Source organism: Apodemus sylvaticus, chromosome 10, assembly GCF_947179515.1.
Source record: "Apodemus sylvaticus chromosome 10, mApoSyl1.1, whole genome shotgun sequence".
Classification (NCBI taxonomy): Eukaryota; Metazoa; Chordata; class Mammalia; order Rodentia; family Muridae; genus Apodemus; species Apodemus sylvaticus.
Window position 1 is genome coordinate 19,304,277 of NC_067481.1, and position 13,361 is coordinate 19,317,637.

Genomic DNA, 13,361 nt, shown 5'->3' on the forward strand with positions numbered 1-13,361 from the left:
CTCCTAGATAGCTGTTCTCTTGAAGCACATAGCATTGGGAAGAGTCTGGAACCAGTTCTGCATGTATGTGCAAAGAGCAAGACCTGGCAAGTTCCCAGTGAAGTCTTAGTGTAGCCTACCTCAGTCCAGAAGAGTTGAGGCCTTAGAAACAGCTAGGGGCTGGGCTGTCATCTGATGCCAGAGTACTAGCCTGGCATTCACACTGCACTGTGTTCCATCAGCAGTGCAGGTCCCATAATAAAAGCAAGGACATAGGGCCTGGGGTGAGGGCTCAGCAGTTAGAGCACTGGTTGCTCTCCCAAGGGGCCTGGGTTTGATTCCCAGCACCATGTGGTCACTCACAGCCATATTAACTATGGTTCCAGAAAATCCAGTGCCCTCTTCTGACTTAGGAAAGTCCAAGGCACACACATGGGCTGTGCACAGAAATATACACAGGCAAAACACCATATATGTAAAAGGAAATGTAAAAATAAAATTAGGACTGTAAACATGAAGGCAGAGGCATGTCATATCAGGAAAACTTAAACACAGGTCATAAAACCCTGCTGACATAATCCTGGGAGTCCCTTCTGTAACTCACAACAGGAGAGGAGCGTGTTGCTGGCTGAACAGGACGGGATGTCACCTGTCCTCAGGCCAAGACCAGACCCTTAGTACTGCCAGCCTCTCCATAGCCATTTGTGTAGGAGAGAAAGAGTCTTCCCAACCCTCTGAGTTAGATACTGGGATATGCCTTCTGTGCAGACAGTGAGCTAAGTCGTAACAGCAGCTCCGTTTGTGGCTATAGTGCCGGCTCCATCAACCTGCCTCTTCCATCCCTGAAGATGCACTGCCAGGAACGACGGGCAACAAGGCAACCTGCAGGCTGCACAGGTCTCCCGGTGCTGGAAGGTACCATACCCACATCTTGCCACTAGAGGGTGACATATCTCATGGCTGGTCTCAGAGGCTCTGCTTGATGTTGGTTCCCTTTAGGTGAAAGTTTCTTGACAGTGCAGTAACCCTGGGCTGCTTTAGAACTCTAGAAGTCTGGCAAAAGATGACCAGGGAAACCCTAGCAGTTTTCGGGACTCTATCCCTCCCCCCAGCAATTCTGCCACAAACAGTCATGGAGAACATTTCTCCTGTCTGCTCTTTTGCCTCACATGGCACAGGAGAGGAAGAGGTTTGAGGATCCGGTAGGGCCTTGCCCCCTCCAGTGCAGCAGAACACGCATTGCAACACACCTCTGCATCTCATCCATGCATTCTAGTCCATGTGGAAGCATTGTACTTTGACTAGTGTGTCAGTGTGGATGCAGAGTGGACATTGTGCATTGCCCAGTTGGCTATCGTGTGCAGATAGAACCTCAGCTGTAGACAGGAATGCCAGTCCGAGACTCGATGGCCCCCATGGACGTCACCCTTTCCCCCATTGGTTCTACTACATCAGACCATCAGGAAGGGCCTAAAATGGTCCTTGGCCAGTGGTGGTCTTCACTGGCGGATGGCACTGTCTCCTGAGTAGAGTACCGCAGTGGGGAGGCCAGCCCTTCCCTGTTTGTCAGTACGCTTTTTAGCCTTCCCCCACGACACACCTGGCTCATGGCTCCATGTTTCCTGCCTACTGGGCGTCAAGACACACGGTGTCTGTTGTTATATGGAGAATGGTAATTATTCCTTACTTCAGAGAGGTCATTGGCACATAGTAGGCAGTCATGTGGTCACAAGCTATCATGTCAGTGGCCTGCAGGAGGCGCCTCAGCCCAGCCTAGTCCAGACCGTACAAGTTCAGAGCTCAACGCTCAGCAACGCTGCTGTGGTCATACCCAGAAGCCGAAAGAGTTCATGGCTACTTCTGCTGTGGCGCACATGCTCACAGGGAGGGCCTCGGCAGCAGTGGGGAAAGTGAAGGGCGGGAAGGCATGGGCCACAAGACGGGAAAAGGACGTGTCAGCCAGGCTGGAGAGAAGTCAGGAAACCGACTAGCACTGGGTTTTAAAATAGAACGGTCTGCAGGAGCAGCCGTCCCAGTCCAGTAAACAGTGGCAGGCGGTGATGACCAGTGCAGGGTGCCCGAGTGAGGGGGCCGGCCACGCGAGGGGCTGCTCTGGCTCAGCCATTCCAGTGGTGGTGTCCTAGAGCCCCTCCTTCCAGCCACCAGTGGCAACCACTGAACTGTTGCTAAGGCTACTGTAGTCCAGAGAGGGAGTGGAGAGGGGACCACAGTGACATCAAGCTCAGTTCTTGTCACTAAAGAAGTGGTGCTTCTCAGTCTTGGCCACTTCCTGGGCAGTTTTTTTTTTGTTGTTGTTTTTTTTTTTGTTTTGTTGTTGTTGTTGTTGTTGTTGTTGTTTGTTTGTTTCGTTTTTTTTTTTTTTTTTTTAAGTTTAGGGGTCAGTCCCAAGAGGCTGAGTTACCCAGTGTGGGGCAGAGCCTGGGTTCTTTTAGAATTTCTCAAGGGCTCTCCTGGTAAGGCTCCCAGTGCCTTCCAAGTGTGGTGCACTATTAGTCCCATCTCGCTTCAGAGATTAGCCCTATTCCTCTAAAGCAGCCAGAGGACAAGGCAACACCGAGCCCCTACAACTGAGGGACTTAGCTCTCAACAGCTGTCTCAGTGGGGACATTTACTAGGACGGGCTTTTCCAGAGATAGGGAGATGATAGGCAGTAACTGGGGCTTGGAGGAGAGGAAGAGCAGAGGGGCTGAGAGGGACAGGGTGACTGTGGTGTTAATAAGCTCTAACTAGCCTTTGGCTGCAAGAGGCAGGGACACAGCTGCTGGGAGGGTTGACACCCGTCAGCGGCCCATCACTGCATGGCTGACAGCTGCCTGGCACCCAAGAAGAGCTGCTTGCCCTTAAGAGGCAGAGAAGCCCAAGGCAGAGCTGAATGCATGGTGAGTGTGAACTCCTCAGAGATACAGGCGTGGGCTGTGCAGGAAGAAACTGATTCCTCTCATCACCAACCTGGCAACAGGTGCCATGCGGGCGGAGCACACCCTGTAGCCTTTCCACACTTCGGTTTAAAGCAGTTTCTGTGTCCGGGACATGTTGACACAAGTAGGGAGGCAAGGAGTAGTAGATACCTCTGTGGGAGGGCAGAGCAACCTCAGCCGAGGAACCTCTGCGGATGTGAATTTGGGAATATAAAGTCTTAGAGCTGAAGCCGCAGTCTCCTGGAGCTGGTCAGGTCTCCTGGAGCTGGTCAGTTTCTGTTGCTATAAGCAGAGCGTGCAATTTAAGACAAGAAACCATTTCTTTTTCCACTTGTGGCAGAAGGCAGCCTTTTCCCACCATCTGGGGACTCCAGAAGACCCTCTTCTGGCCACCCCAAAAGCTGAATTCCAGAACAAGAGCTGTAGCCGTCTCTTTGGATAAGAAGACACTGGAATAAAAGTATTAAGGTCATTCTTACTTGCACTTGGTTAAAGTCAGGGATGCCCAGGAAACTCAGTGAAGGAGAAAAGGGAGACAAGGCTGGGAGGAGATGCAGATGCAGGTACCATGTCATTCTGGAACCCAAAAAGGTAGGGAAGGGCCTCAGTCTTTCCTGAATTTCAAGCTCTCAGGAGCTACACTACTCAGGAAGGCGTGTACTTTGGCTCTACAAGTCTCCTCAGGAACACCCAGTAGCCTGGTCTCCCCAGCTCCAACCTAGTGACGTCACCACCATTCCCAACCTTGGGTTTCATCCGTTGAGTCTGTTTCCCCGTCTCTATAATGGTGTAATAACAACACTCCCCAGGGATGGCGCACACGCCTGCATTCGAGAGCCGTCAATGAAAGTGATTGTTTTTGAAGATCAAGTCGTCCCTTTATTGTGGGAGCTTGAGCAAGCCACATCCTCTGTCCTGTGATTCTCTTCTCTTACCTCAATGGGATCAGACTGGGGTGTCTGCAGCCAAGGCTCAGGCTTGGACAGCCCCACAAACTTTCCTATTGTTAGTCAGCCTTCCGTAAGCTGGCGTTGGACAAGCTGCAGTCAGGTACCCTCTTTATTGTTTTTGGCCCCCACTCGTCCTCCGCTCCTTCATGCGGGGTTGCTAATGATGGCATACAGCACAGAGAACACAAACATTTGTGATGCAGGGGCATCGAGGTGGCTCAGGCAATGCATGTTCTATCCTAACCTGGTGAGCCACGTTCAAACCCATAAAGGTAGAAGGGGAAAACCAACTCCACAAATCTGTCCTCTGACACGCATGCTCCAGTGTGTGCACGTGTACATATGCAGCAGGAATGATTGAGTGTGTGTGTGTGTGTGTGTGTGTGGTCAGTACTGAAAATCCCAACTCAAGCAGCTAGAGCAGTCGGAACTTGAGGATCTTGGAAAGCTTATGGGGTAGGTCTCTTTAGGACCCAGTAATGTCACGGAGGCAGGTATGGGCTACCTTGGGTTCCCTGTGAGCCATGGATCTCTGGAGGGAGAATTGGGTTCTGTAAGCCATGGAACTCTGTGGAGAGAGAATGAAGGGAAGATGAGCCGGGATGGAAAGGCCAGACGGGGATCATCACCTGCTGTGTGAGTCCCTTTTCTCCTTGCTGGGACAAGGTACTTGATGAAGCAACCCATGGAGAAGAGAAGCTTGTTTTGGTTCCCAGGGAGTTCATAGTTTAGTCCATCGTGGTGGGAAGGCATGGCCGCAGGGAGGGAAGCCATGAAGCTGGTAAACTGTGGTGCACAACTCCCTTTCTCCCTTTCATTCAGTCTCTTCGGGGACTGGTACCAGCGACAGTCAGGTTCCGCCTCTCTGCAAACACCGTATCAGACATACTCAGGGCTTCGTCCCCTAGGTGTTCATCTTGACAGTCAAGATTAATCCGATTCGCTAGACGAGCCATTCGCGTCATGACTACTAGAAGCACCCACTGGGTGCTGGCTCCAGGGCTTGGATTCTGAGTGCGAGCGGGGGTAAAACCACTGCAAGCTTGCATGGTCCAGTTGCTAAGGAACAGACATGGTTAGTATAGCATGTCACTGTTCTATGACATCTGGAGCCTCAGCTGGACGAAACCAGAGCTACAGAGGAAAGTCCTAGGATGCTCACCACGCGAGTAGTGCTTGCATCAGCTGAGCCCTGCGCTGGAGCTGCCAAGCCCACACAAGCACACTCGTGCATGTGACCAGGGCTTCCTCATGGCCATGTGCCCAGGATCCAAGAGAGGACACCCAAAGGCCAGAGCTAGGCAGGGTCTGGACGTCTCATGATCAGGCCTTACAATTTGTAGACTATCACTGCCGTACCCGCCCCACAACAGCAGTCAAGCTCTCAGCCACCGCTTTCTCATTAGGAAGAGCAGGATGGCATTGGATGGCACACCGTGACAGCTGTCTCTGGAGACTCCGGTAGGCTTCACTCCCCTGAATCAGGCCTCCGTACATACGCAGTTTACAGTGGTCCAGCTCACAAGCTTCCTCGCCCCAGCTATAAGATACTTGTATCTTATGCACATTAGTCATTGGCCTGCATGTATGTCTGGTGAGGGTGTCAGATTCCCTTTGAATAGGTTTGACGGTGTGAGCTGCCTGTGGTTGCTGGGGATTGAGCTTGGGTCCTCTGCAAGAGCAGCCAGTGCTCTTAACCACTGAGCAATCTCTCTAGTCCCTAGATATGTCTCTTAAAAACTGAAAGAAGATTGTGTATGGGGTGGGGAGTGAGAGGGGAAGGGGAGGGGAAGGAGGAAGAGGGTGAGAGAGAGAGGTGTGTGCAGATGCCGTTGGAAGCCTGAGAAGGCTGTCCGCTCTCCTGGTGCTGGACTTATATGTAGTTATGGCCACTCTGCAGCTGCTGGGAACGCACTCAGGGCAGAAGGGACCCTAAACCCGTGGGCTGTCTCCTCAGCCCCTCACTTTCTTACTCCAGGAGCTTGAGGTCCTAGTTTTTAGTTGTTGCCTTTTCAATATCTCCGAGGGTCCACAGGAGCTGGCACCCACTCACCCACCCCCACGCGTCTCTTTCCTAACCGTGACCCCCTTGCAGGATGTTTGGATCGTTTCCTTCCTCCTGGACCACAGCCCGTGTTTCCTGCTGCTCTGTGCAGGGTGGGTGGGGGCCACTGCGTGGGGAAATGCTGAGGGTGAGTGAGCAACAAGGCCAGGGGAGGGGAGAGGGGAAGAGGAGGGAGGGGAGGGAGGAGAGAGGAAAGGGGAGGGAAGGGAGGGAGAGGAGAGGAAAGGGGAGGGGAGGGGAGGGAGGGGAGGAAAGAGATGGGGACAGGAGGGGAGAGGAGGAGAGAGGAAGGGAGGAGAGGGAGAGGGGAGAGGAGAGGGGAGAGGAGAGGGGGAGGGGAGACTGAAGGAGGAGAGGCAGCACAGGGAATGGAAACTGCTAAGCCTGTGCTCAGTCCCAGAGTCAAAAGCCTGGGCTGCAAATTGCTTTTTCCTTTCACCGTCTGTCCCAGGGAGAGGCCCAATTAAAATAACACCTATTGAAAACGGAATCGTAATCGCAACAGGCTGCTTATTAGGCCCATCTCCACAGGCAATAAGGGGTAGCTGTGAGCCTGAGGAACCTTACCATGTGAGACGCACCCCCCACCCCCGCAGCTTTGCTTTTTTGTTTTGTTTTTTTATTTTTTTGTCTTTTGGATTTGGTTTTTTCGAGACTGAGTTTCTCTGTATAGCCCTGGCTGTCCTGGAACTCACTCTGTAGACCAAGCTGGACTCAAACTCAGAAATCCGCCTGCCTCTGCCTCCCAAGTGCTGGGATTAAAGGTGTGCGCCACCACCGCCCGGCTCCCCCCAGCTTTGCGAAGAGGAGCAGAAAGGGACTGCCCCAGCACCTGGCCGGAAGAGAGCCCAGACCCTGATGCTCCGAGGGTACCTGTGCAGGCGTGGGATACTTTTGTGGGCTTAGACGTGAGGCTTCGTGAGACCCAAAGCATCCAGTTCTAAGTCTAAGGACGGGATCAGTGTAATTGAAAGGAAATTTGTGGAGGAAAGCCACCCAGCCCACTAGGGTGACAGAGCTGGACGCAGAGAGAAGGCTACATATTTGGCATTTACAGCTCCTGCCACTTTATCCTTGAGCCTCGGACGTCCCATCCTAGCCTTGGCCTGGGACCTGGTCCTAGCCACAGTTCCCGCACACTGGCCCTGGGCCGTAGTCCTGCTCAGCACAACTAACTAAGGGAAGTAGGGGCCATGGCAAAGATTTTTTTTCTGGTTTCAAAGCATCTCTCCAGACCCCCCAGGAACTGGTCTAAGTTCTCACTCACATGGCCAGACTGGGGTGTCCCTAGGAGGCAGGCAGGGATGGACACAATCCCTAAGCTGGCCAGCACAGTGGGTTCTGGAGGTGCCTGCTGGCCACCCACAGAGAAGCTTAGTAGTGGGTGGTTTTCTCTCCACTGGGCCATGTCTCATCTACCCAGAGTTGGTTTCCATGACAACAACAAGCTCCTTACCCATCCTGTTCATCCTTAAACGATTCCCACCCCAGCTGTCTGAGCCTGGGCTCCTGGCCCAGCTGCCTGCCGTACCAGCCCACAGCTCCAGAGCCCAGGGTTAGCAGTGACCTGTCAAACCGCCAGTGAGAGCCTCCCGGGAGGTGCCTGGTAACTGGCCAGCCTTTGAAACTGTCCACATGATTGCTTCTTAATTGGATTAGGAACGCACTCCCAGGGGTTCTCTGCCCTCCATGTTGCAGCCAAGTCTCTCCTGTCTTCTGGATCTCAGCATTGAGATCTTCCCTGTCCTCTGCTCAGTGTCCTCAGCCGTCAGAGTGCTGCTAACCAGGGTTACTGCAGAGCCAGTTACACACCCAATGGGAAAAGAAAGGCTCTGGTAACCTTCCAAGATGAGACATAGCCCCCGTTTAGGGCCTGTTTAGGGGCCACCACCCCTCTCTTGAGCCTCAGGTAACCCCATTCCTGGTTTCTGCACATGGCTTCTGCCCCTCTGCCCCCCTCTCTACACAGTACTCCTTCACAACCCAGCTCCAAATTCCCTCCCACCACAAGTCTTCCTGTCTAAATAATTTCCCCCTGTCTTCTCACAGTGCCTATATTTAGTCCCCGGAACATGACTTGCCTTATGGTATATTGTGCCAGGGAGGAGCGGGGGGAGATCCCTGAAGCTATTTATTTTTCTCAAGTTATTTTTTTAGTATGTTTTCTTTCTCTGTTGAAAAATTCTTCTAGTGAGCATATGTTGTTTACCTGCCCAGCATACAAGTCCTGATCCCCTTCTGCAGGTAACATCTCTTTCTTATGGAAATTCTATTCCATAGGCCAGCTAAAGTCGCTGCCTCCTCCTCCAGTGGAAAGAGTCTGGCCAAGTAATTGACAGATCATAAATGTTGATTTAAAGATGACCACATGACCAGGTAGAGCCAAACAGAATTTCCTCTGGTATTCTTGTGGACACAGCCAGCTCTCTGACAGTTGTCAATTCCCGCCCCCCTCCCCCAGTACTTACTTAACAGAAACAGTTGGAGATGTTTGCAGCTAGGAATCGTCGTGTCCCTTAGTTCTGGTCAGTAAGACAGGGACAGAAGTTGCTGGGGAAGACACCTAGGAACAGACTCAACTGGCATGGCCTTTCCACCCCAACCGTAACAGATGCCTCTCAGGTCCATGACACCGCAGACCGAGTGGTTTCAGTGCAGTCAAGTAAGAGGCTGCCTGGCAGTGAATTCAGGGTCGTGCTGGAGCTGAGGGGAGACGGTGTGCATGATACCACGGAACACCCAGACGTCCAGCCACGCCAGAAGCTCGGGCTGTGCCAGGGTGGAGAGATGGCATTTCCTGTCCCTGCCTCAGCCGGCCTGCACCGGGTTTCTTTCTCTTAGTGAAAGAGGCTTGAATGGAAACCTCCACAAGACCCAAATCCTGTGCAATAAGATTCCAGTCCGTACAATAAAATGCTAAGGGCAGGGAGGAGAGGCCATACATTGTTCTTCACGTGACCAGATTCATCGTAAAGGCCAGGTGACAGCTCGAAAGACTTTTTTACATACAGACTAGGTCAATTAAAGACCAGACTTGTTAGTTATCTGAGTAGTCTCAGACCACAGACATCTCTGAAACAGTGCACGGGCCAGCCTTGTCTTTACCAAACCCTTCATCATTCACATGGAATGCTGCATGGGAATCTGCACTGTCACGCCTGACTCCACCATCCTGTCTTTGGGATTGCTTTGCGCTGATGTTTCTCCTGGGATGCTGACCTAGCCCGGGGCCTTACACATCCTAGGCAGCTGCTCCTCCACTGAGCTATCTCCCCAGGGGCGCCTTACTCTCCTTCAGAGTTCAACCCAGCTGTACCCAGTTCCATGAATCAACTGATCACCGTGCGCATCTTCTCCCCAAGTCCCACCCCACCAGTGAGTGCAGACCCCTCTAGACTGGAGTATCTGGGGTGTCTTTACTTCAGGGTGGCCCTGTTAGATTGGGGTCCAGATGCTGCTTCTGCTCACATCAGACTAGACTGTCTCTGTCTCAGTGGCAAGATAAGACAATATGGAGTCTGAACTACAAGTCTGCAGTGATTGGGATGGGGGGGGGAAGAGAAAGCGTGAGAAGTTAGCATAAAGGACCATATTCTCCTTCAGAGTAAGATGGTCAACAGCCCATAAGGACTATTTGTAAGTCAGAATTCATGATCCAATGATAATAGCACAATATTCAAACTCATGCCCTGTCCCCTCCTAGCCAGCAATATGTGCAAAGATTTCCACTCTGCATATGGCCAGGATTCCTTTTAAAAATTACATTTTTTTTTGTTTTTTTTACATTTTCATTGAGAGAGAAAGAGAGTGCGTGCGTGTGAGACAGACAGACAGACAGACAGACAGACAGACAGACAGACATGTGGGTCCCAGAGATTGAACTCAGGTCATCAGCCTTGAAAGTTGGGACCTTTGCCTACTGAGCCATCTTTCCAGCCCCCAGGATTCTGCTTATAGGACTTTCCTCTGTCTCTTATTTGTGACTGTTGTGTGACAATGGATCCCTCCACTGGGAAGCTTGTCAGACCCCAATAGACATATGAGAGGAGGCCCTTGTGTGTTTGTGGCCTATGGCCTCTGTTGGATGGGAATACCCTATATAGTTCATAAGCTACTAGGAGAAGGGTGCACCTTGTTTCTGGCCCCTGATCCTTTCCAGAAGACTGAAATCTTTTCCAACAGCAGCTACACCGTGAGTGCTGTTGAGAAAGAATGCTAACAGGACGTCTTCCAGAAGGTGAGGAGTTTTCACAGAGCTAAGGAAAGCCCTATAGGAAGGAAGGATAGCCTGCATGTAGGCAGGAAGTGTGAGGAGGGGCAGGGTGTCCATCAGGTGTGAGTGTGTGGGGCTGTTCTGAACCACCAAGAACAAAAAGCAAACGGAGTAAGGACTGAGCCCCGGAGGGTGCGGGGGCTGCCTATGTAGGGGAGAGGGGCAACTGTTTGACTACAGCTGGAATCTGTATTTAGTAGAATAATCAATGGGAAGATGGGCCAGAGCTTGGACAGGAGAGAGACGTGATCAAGACAGTGCTAATGATCCAGACATCTGCACGCGGGAGGAAGACCGTGAAGGGACACAGCCGAGCTGCTCCTCAGGACAGCACAACCTATGCAAACAGGAGGCTTCGGGCTTCAACTGAATTTTTACACAGGCTTTGTGGCCAGTAGGCTGGGCGGGGGTTGAGGCTGATCCTCTACAAGCCAGTTGTGCGGAAGGTCTTTTCCTCTGGGGTGCTCCACAGAGAGTAGGGACTACAAGTTACCCCAAAACTCTTTCTATGTCAGTAACCAATCAAGGAGCTCAGAAGAGATAAGAGTTGGGGGTGGGGCAGGATGCCCACAGCTTTGGTTCAGCCCCCTGGAGAATGAGGAGATTCATGAAGCAGCTGCCACATTTCCCAGGCATCCTTATCCCATACTAAATAAGGAGAGAGATGGGACACATTTGTACAATAATTCAAGACTAGATTTCCATAGCAACAATTACCCAAAACTCCACTCCTGACAGTCGCAACAGCAGGAGCTAGCAGAGAAGACTATGGGGGTGGAGATGCGTGTGGGGGGCACAGAGAATGGCTTCCTTTTATCCTTAAATGGAAGAAAGGCTGGGCAGGTGGCAGGAACCAAGTCATCCCAGAGCCAGCTTAAGCCAAACAAGTTAGGGTTAGCAAAGGATGAGCAACGGGGAGGCCCACACGAGGAACACTCCAGGAACACGTGGACTAGTACAGGGAGTCACCCCTCTCATGGTCCGCTTGGTGTATGAGAGTTCTCCCGGGCCTCTGGAGGTGCTGGGGTGGGCTGAGGAAGGACCTTAAAGACCTTGGCTAACGAGTCTGCTTGAAAACCGCACTAAAGGCTCACATTTGCTGGGATGGGAAGAACTGAGTTCTAGCCAGCTCTGTTCCATCTCCAACACTCCCTGTATGACCTCCTTAGTTTGCCTCACAGTTAGGCGTGTGACCTACTTCCAAGATTTGTTACAAAGTTGGGTGAACATCAAGAGATAGGAAATATCTTTTTGCTTGTTTATTTGGTTGGTTGGTTTTGGTTTGTACTAAAAGTAGATTTCAGTGCAGACACAAGGTGTCTGTACAACCAAACTGAAGCAGCTAGACAGGATGAACCACACCCAAGGCTGTCTTCACCAGGGAGATGCAGGTGGGCAAGAATCAGTGTAAGGAATGTGGCGGGAACCTCAACTGTGGTCAGAGAGGAACCAGGGAGACAGGGCCAGGTGGAGGGGGGTGGCTCAGTGACTGAAGTGGCATCTGCCTCCTACCGGCAGACAGATGGTTAGCCTGGCAGTGTAAGCTCGTACGCAGGCGGTTATTTGCAACCTCTGATGTTTATTTTAGTTTTAAAAAGAAGTTTGGCTCCAGATGGAAAAGCATTCTGTTTTCCTTTCAGAATGCTGTAAGTGTAGCCCTCGCTGGACCGTACACACACCTTCTCCTGGTTCTCTTTGCCTGGTAGTGCATGGGGCCACTGGCTGTTCGTCTGATGCTGAAGTTCAGTTTGCTTTAGTGTCTCTAGGGAAAGGAGGGGAGCTTTGTTTGTTTAAATTTGGGGCACAAAGAGGAAAAAAAGCAAGTTGACTCTTTCAGAAGCAAGGAAAATGCTCCACTTTGTCTTACCAGCAGTTGGAAGATTTTTTGAAAGGAAACCACGCTCAGATTCTTACAAATACTCTGTCTCATCCATGCAACTGTGCTTCACTGTACGAAGCACCCAGGATGGTCCACACTGAGCCCTCTGGCCAGCAATACCATACACTGACTTACGGCGAGAAGGAGCTAAGTCAGAAGTATGTCTTAGCACGTGTCCTATGCCGGGCTCTTTCTCTCACTATACTTCTCTCCAACTCAAAACACTCCTCTCTTTTTGTCTCCTTCCCATCTCCATGACCTTTCTTCCCACTCTCACAGCTGACCTACTTCCTCTTCTGAGTAGGACGAGAAAGGTGTGAGGGAGAGGCCATCAGAGGAAAGGAGGCTGAGCCCTTAGAAAGACTTCTCGGGTGGGCTTCAGAATGGCTGCCACAGGTCAGGTCCACCTTCAACAGAAGGATAGAGAAATCCAGATAGATTATGAGACCTAGAAGTGGTCAGCCTCTCAGGACTGATTCCTCACACTGACCAAACTCAATGATGGACAATCAGAAACACATCTTCCAAAATCATATGTAGGCAGAAAGACCCATGTCCAGAGATTGGAGAGATGACACAATGGGTAAAAAAACACTTGCTTGGAAAACCTGATGACCTGATTTGATCCCCAGAATGCATATTCTAAAAAAAAAAAAATAAAGCCATATGTAATTGTGTGCATTGGTAACTCTGGCCCTTCTATAGTGATATGAGAGACGGAGAGAGAAGACTCACCCAGAAAGCCCAGGCAAGTGAGCCAGGGTATCCAGTACAGCAGAGCCAATAAGAGAAAGCCTGCCCCAACAGGGTACAAGGAGAGAACTGACCCCAGAAAGCTAGCCTCAGATTTCCACATGTATCATGGTGCGCACGTGCCCCCCTCCTCCTGCCTCTACTGCTACTGCTACTGTTACTAATGGCCTGAATCCAAAGGTCTCTCATGGCTCAGTGATGTGAGGGAAGGCATCTCAACTTTAGAAAGGAGCGAAATCAACACCTGCAAAGATGTGTAACACTACCACTCACTAGAAAGACATGTGTTCAGTCCACAGTGTGGGTACCACACACACACACACACACACACACACACAACGAGAATGAGCTCAGGTGATATCAGGAACGAAGAGGGTATGCAGTGACCCGACAGCCATCGCTGCGGGTGAAAATGTGAATTCGTTAATTAGTCGCTGTGGAAATGGCCTGCAGTATTCCATATAGTTAAGCTTATGCTTCATTTGTGACCCAGAAACCTCACCTTTAGGTCTTTGCCCAAGAG